This window comes from Mustelus asterias, chromosome 5 (genome assembly GCF_964213995.1).
Source record: "Mustelus asterias chromosome 5, sMusAst1.hap1.1, whole genome shotgun sequence".
NCBI lineage: Eukaryota > Metazoa > Chordata > Chondrichthyes > Carcharhiniformes > Triakidae > Mustelus > Mustelus asterias.
Genome location: NC_135805.1, coordinates 112,739,665 through 112,746,262, shown reverse-complemented (window position 1 = coordinate 112,746,262; position 6,598 = coordinate 112,739,665). Strand labels below are relative to the sequence as shown.

General features: G+C 45.6%; 1 non-coding gene across 1 annotated transcript; it reads right to left on the bottom strand.

Moving 5' to 3' along the window:
* Positions 1-6,018: 6,018 nt before the first annotated feature.
* On the bottom strand, positions 6,019-6,217 carry LOC144494491 (U2 spliceosomal RNA). The gene has a single exon (XR_013498066.1). It is a non-coding gene; the product is annotated as a U2 spliceosomal RNA (small nuclear RNA).
* Between the last annotated feature and the right edge of the window lie 381 nt (positions 6,218-6,598).

The following is a 6,598-nucleotide window of genomic DNA, read 5'->3' as shown; positions in this document are numbered from 1 at the left end:
TGATTCGGGCCCTATTTACAAGATTGCTGATAATTCCAATCTTACAATGCGTGTTGCTGTAGGAATCATATCGACCAGTGAGAGACAACATAGTTAGACAATAGTGGAGAATACATTTGCAGATTTCTTAATTAGCCCTGATGATATTCCAGCAACAGTACTGAAGACTTGTGCTGCAGAACTTCCTGTGCCCCAGCCAAGTTTTTTCAATACAGTCACAACACTGGCACCTACCCGGCAATGTGGAAAATTACCGAGGTGTGTCCTGTACACAAAAAACAGGACAAATTGAACAGGCTAATTATCGCCCAATCAATCCACTCTTGATCACAAGTAAAGTGATGGAAGGAGTCATCAACAGCGCTATCAAGCGGCATTTGCTTAGCAATAACATGCTCACTGATGCTCAGTTTTGAGTTCTGCCAGGACCACTCAGCTCCTGACCTCATTACAATCTTGGTTCAGACATGGACAAAAGAGCTGAATGCCAGAGGTGAGACCCTTGACATCAAGGCAGCATTTGACCAAATGCCACTTCAAAGAACCCGAGCAAAATTCAAGTCAATGGGCCTGATTTTACCAAAACTACCAGCCACAGATTACTCTTCCCTGCAGGGGCAAGAGAGCGGGAGAGATGGCTGTGGCTGGTAGTGTACCAGTGATGGTGTATCCCTTTACAGGCCCAGCTTGGTCCTTCTCCAGTGTCTCCTCTTGGACTTGTACTGATCTTGTAGCCAGTTTTCATGCGGATCCACTGTGGAATCGGCCGGTTCTGCTTCATCTTCTTAGCGAGGAATCACTTCACCCTGAAGGTTTAGTGGGATGGCATGGCCGCACGTCCACTCCGGCAGGAGGGATCGGCCGCAGACTGGCAGCTGCCCCGCCCCCCCCGACCAGAGGATGAGACGTCACTCCCCCTCCCCCCCCCCCCCCCCCCCTCCTGGGGATGATCGGTCACCTCCCCTCCCCTCCCATCCCCCCCAGGGGATGATACATCACATCCCCCCCCCCCCCCCCAGGGGATGATCGGTCACACCCCCTCCCCTCCCACCCACCGCCCCCCCCCGACCAGAGGATGATCGTCAGAGAGCCGCTCTCTCTGCGTTCTGCTTTTTTTTTCCGCGCCCGGGCGCACTCTGTCAGATTTTTTTAGATCTGCGCATGCGCAGTTCAGAGCTCCAATCGGTCCGCCAGCGCTAAGCCCCGGGCACGGCGCGGATCGGGCCGGAGCCGGCAAAACGCGTATGGGCGCGCTGGAAAGAGGATTCCAGGCGCGGATCTATTTGACGCCCAAATCCGGCACTTAGACTCAAAATGGTAAAATTCCCCCCAATGGGTATCAACGGAAAAATTCTCTACTGGTACAAGAGAAGATGTCTGTGGTTTTGAAGGTCAATTGTCTAATTCTGAGGACATCACTGCAGGTGTTCCACAGGATCGTGTCCCACGCCCAATCATCTCCAACCGATTCAGCAATGACCTTCCTCCATCATGTTAGAAGTAGGGATGTCCACTGATGATTGCACAATGTTCACTACCATTCACTGAAGCAGTCAGTGGCAATATAGTAAGTATGAACAACATTCATGCTTGAGCTGATACATGGCACGTAACGCCCATGCCACACAAGTGTCAGACAATGACCATATCAAAAAAAGAGAGAATATAACTATCTTCCTTTGACATTCAGTGGCATTATCATCGCTGAATTCCCCTACTGTCAATAACCTGGGGGTTACCATTGACCAGAAACTAAAGTGGATTGGCCATATAAATACTGTGGCTACAAGATTTCTGTGGCGAGTAACTTACCTCCTGACACCCACCCCCCACTCCCCCCCCCCCCCCCCCACAAGCTTGTCCAACGTTCACAAGACATATGTCAACACTCAAGCTCGACATCATCCAAGACAAAGCAAACCCCTTGACTGACACCCCATCCATCACCTTAAACATTCACTCCCTTTACCACTGACGCACAGTGACAGCAGTGCATACCATTTACAAGATGCAGTGCAGCAACTCAGCACCTTCCAAACACATGGCCCTCCACCACCAAGAAAGGCAAGGGCAGCAGGCACATGGGAACATTCATCACTCAAGTTCCCTTCCAAGACATATCAGCTGACTGGGAAGTACAATGCCGCTCCTTCACTGTTGCTGGGTCAAAATCCTCAAACACTCTCTCTCTAACAGCACTGTGGGTGTACCCCTACACCATATGGTCTGCACCAGTTCAAGAAGGCAGCTCACCACCACCTTCTCAAGGGCAACTAGGGATGAGCAATAAATTATGGTCTAGCCAGCAACACCCAGATCAGGTAATTATTTTATTTTTTTATTCATTCATGGAACATGGGTGTCGCTGGCTGGCCAGCATTTATTGCCCATTCCTAGTTGCCCTTGAGAAGGTGCTGGTGAGCTGCCTTCTTGAATTGCTGCAGTCCACATGCTGTGGGTTGACCCACAATGCCATTGGAGAGGGAATTCCAGGATGTTGACCCAGCGACTGCGAAGGAACGGCGATATATTTCCAAGTCAGGATGGTGAGTGGCTTGGAGGGGAACTTTCTGGTGGTGATGTTCCCATGTATGTGCTGCCCTTGGCCTTCTAGGTGGAAGTGGTTGCGGGTTTGGAGGGTGCTGTCTAAATATCTTTGGTGAATTGCTGCAGTGCATCTTGCAGATTGTACACACTGCTGCTACTGAGCGTTGGTGGTGGAGTGGATGTTTGTTGGAGTGGATGTTTGTTGAAGTGGTGCCAATCAAGTGGGCTGCTTTGCCCTGGATGGTGACAAGCTTCTTGAGTGTTGTTGGAGCTGCACCCATCCAGGCAAGTGGGGAGTATTCCATCACACTCCTGACCTGTGCTTTGTAGATGGTGGACATCTTTGGGGAGTCAGGAGGTGAGTTACTCACACAGTATTCCGGGCCTCTGACCTGCTCTTGTAGACACTGAAGACATGTGCTCCAGAACCTGCCACTCCCTGAGCCACGCTCTTCCAGAACAGTTACAACAATGGCATCTACGCGGCAATGTGGAAAATTGTCCAGGTTCACAAAAAGCTGGACAAATCCAACCCAGCCAATTACCGCCCAATCAGTCTACTCTCGATCATCAGCAAAGTGATGGAAGGGGTCATCAGCAGCGCTATCAAGCAGCACTTGCTCAGCAATAACCTGCTCAGTGACGCCCAGTTTGGGATTCTCCAGGGTCATTCAGCTCCTGACTTCATTACAGATTTGGTTCAAACATGGTCAAAAGAGCTGAATTCCAGAGGTGAGGCAAGAATGACAGCCCTTGACATCAAGGCCGCATTTGACCGAAACTGGAATCAATGGGTATCAGGGGGCAAACTCTCCACTGTTTGGAATCATACGTGGTGCATAAGATGGTTGTGGTTGTGGAGGGTCAGTCATCTCAGCTCCAGGACATCTCTGCAGGAGTCCCTCAGGATAGTGTCCTAGGCCCAACAACTTTCAGCTGTTTCATCAATGACCTTCCCTCCGTCATAAAGTCAGAAGTAGGGATGTTCGGAGTTGAATTTCAATAAGCAGTTTTTTTTTACAGCTGGTTATGGTACACTGTGAAATGATTTCACTGTGATACTGACACAAACAAGGCATTACAGCTATGGAGTGCAGTCAACCAATTTGAATTCTGGCAAAGCGTGCAAAACCCACCTCAAATAAGATTTTTTTAAATAATAACAGATGTGGGTCTTTCAGCAAGGTTAGATCAGTATTTATTGCCTGCACCTACTTGTCCTTGAGGAGGTGGTGGTGAGCCACCTTTTTGAACCTCTGCAGTCCTTGTTGTAAAGCTACACCCACAGTGCTGTTAGGAAGGGATTTCCAGGATTTTGACCCAGAGACAGTGAAGGAATTAAGTTCCAAGTCATGATGGTGTATGGTTTGAAGGGGAGCTTGCAACTGTGGTGTTCCCACATACCTGGTGCCTTTGTTTTTCTTGGAGCGGCATGTTGCAGGTTTGGTTGCAGGTGCTGTTGAAGAAGCCTTGACAAATTGGGCCTCATCTGGAATACTGTGTCCCATTCTGGACGTCCTACTTGAGGAAGGATTTGAAGCATTGGAGAGAGTACAGAACAGACTGAGAATGATTCCAGGAATAAACAACTGTAGCTTTGAAGATAGATTGGAGAGATGCATCTGTTGGTGAAAGTAAGCTGAGAGCAGACTTGATAGAGGTATTCAAGATCCCTGTGGGTTATGGACAAGCTAAATAGTGAGAAACTGTTTCCTCTCAATGAGAGGGCACAGATAGAAAATAATGGGCGGAAGGAGTAGAAGTGATGTGAGGAAAGTTTGTTTTATCCACTCAGAGTGTTGGAGTCTCAAATAAATTTCCTGACGGAGTGGTGGAGGCAGGTTCGAGTGAGGTATTCAATTGCGAATTAAACTACTATCTGAAAAGAAGGAATGTGCAAGGTTACAGAGGCATGGCAGGGGAGTGGGACTAGGGAGAATGCTCTTTCAGAGAACCAGTGCAGACTCGTTGAGCCGAATGGCCTCCTGGTGCATTGTAAAGATTCTGCGATTTTGTGTAGTTGATACAATGCTTCCTGCAGATTATACACATCCATGGTGCACCAGTGGTGGAAAAAAGATGGTGGATAGGCTGCTGATCGAGCAGACTGCTATATTCTATATGGCAGCCGTTACATGGCTAGTATTTAACTACAAATGATGCAAACCAAACTTAAAAAAACAAAATCCTGGGAGCTCTTTGGACTGCTTCGGAGCTTGTTTAACTTCAATTTAGTTGACTAATGTAGGTAAAGAAACAGTTGTCCCACTGGGTCTTTCTTACTTTGAGAGGTGGGGGGCAGCTCTAAGTTCTATTAGCATAGCTTTCCAACAACTTTTGTGCATCATTTGGAATAGTAACGTGCTATTTTGAACAGACTCCATGTGTACTTGATTATTATTGAAGACCTGACCTGCAGCTTTTTGAACTTCAAGTGTTCATACCAAGAATTCCTCCACGTGACTTGGGGCAGTATATTAAAAAAAACACAGGGTTTGGCATTGAACTTCATTCAAAATGTAAGAGATTTAATAAACATTTTTTTATTGGATCTGGCATTTTCTACCATCCAGCGACGTAACGATCTGTTTTTCTAATTGCATAATTAAAAGCCTTGCCTGTAAAATGTGATCATGTGTGGCATGCAAAAATGTCTTATTTCAAAGTGTGACATTTAAAATACTGTTTGAATTTAACATAATCATCGTAAAGATGACAGATTTGGTCAAGGCAGTCAATTTCAGAAAATAACATTCAGAATTAATTAACGTGCTAATTTGGAAATAAAGAGGCAGAATTTTGATTGATCCCAGATTAAATTTACAGAGCAGTCTTAGCCTAAAAGTGAATAAGATATAGATTGCCTCAAATATGAATGAGCTGGTGGGAAAACCATCATTGGACAACCAGCAAACGGGATAAATTAAAACTGATTACAACAATTATAAGATCATGAAAATGACCAACACATCAATGGCAGTGCAGATGAAAAATCATCAGCTTGAAGCACAAATGCTGCCTGACATGCTGAATATTTTCAGCGATCTCTATGGATATTTCAAATTTCCAGCATTCATTGTGTTTTGTTTTCATATTATCATTGAACTTAGCTATTTCTTATCATTACATTTTTTTTACTCCATTCTTAAAGTCACAAAACCAATACTTAGAGCGGACCGGGCGGACCCGAATCCATTCCTTGCTCTAAAAACCAAATTCAAATTCCAATTGAATCCAATTCATGGTCCCCACAAGAGAGACAAATAAGTTCCAGGCTGACAAGATAAGGCATTGCACCCCATCTTGGGCTTGATCTAATGCTTGATCTTAGCCAAATGGCCAAGAAGTAATGCACTGAGCTCTTTTTTTTAATTCCAATTCAATCAAATCAAGTCCAATTCAGAGTCTCAACAAGTTGAGACATTCCCGATCCAAGCTGACAAGACAGGGCTCTCACCTCCTGTCTTGGGCTTGATCTACATGATCCAAGCTGATTGGAGTAGGCATAGCTCCTCCTCCAAAGCTTGATCTCATTTGCATCTTAGCCAAAAGACCGAGATGCCGCTTTTAAAAATTGCTTCAAATGAAGCTAAAATGTAACCCAATGACTTCAACCAAGCGCAGCATGTCAATACTACACTTGATCTTAGCCAAAAGGCCGAGAAGTAATGCACTGAGCTCTTTTTTTTATTTTCAAAAATATACTTTATTCATTAAAAAAACTCTCAGATAAACCATTGCAAAATGACAGATCCAAAAATTACAAACAGTGCAAAAAAGAATCATTTTTACAGAACAATACTATGCTTATTTACACGACATTACATTCATTACATTTCATTACTTAAAATCAAATACATACATCAGATTTTACTGTGTGCTGTTATTTTTCAGATTGGCACACAGTTACGCAGGCCGAGGGTGTTCTGCAGTTACCGGGGCCTCGGTTTAAAGGCTTTACACGGTGGCCATTCCCCATTGTGCCTTTGCGGCGGCTGCCCCAAGCTTGAGCGCGAGCCTGAGCACGTAGTCCTGGACCTTGGAATGTGCC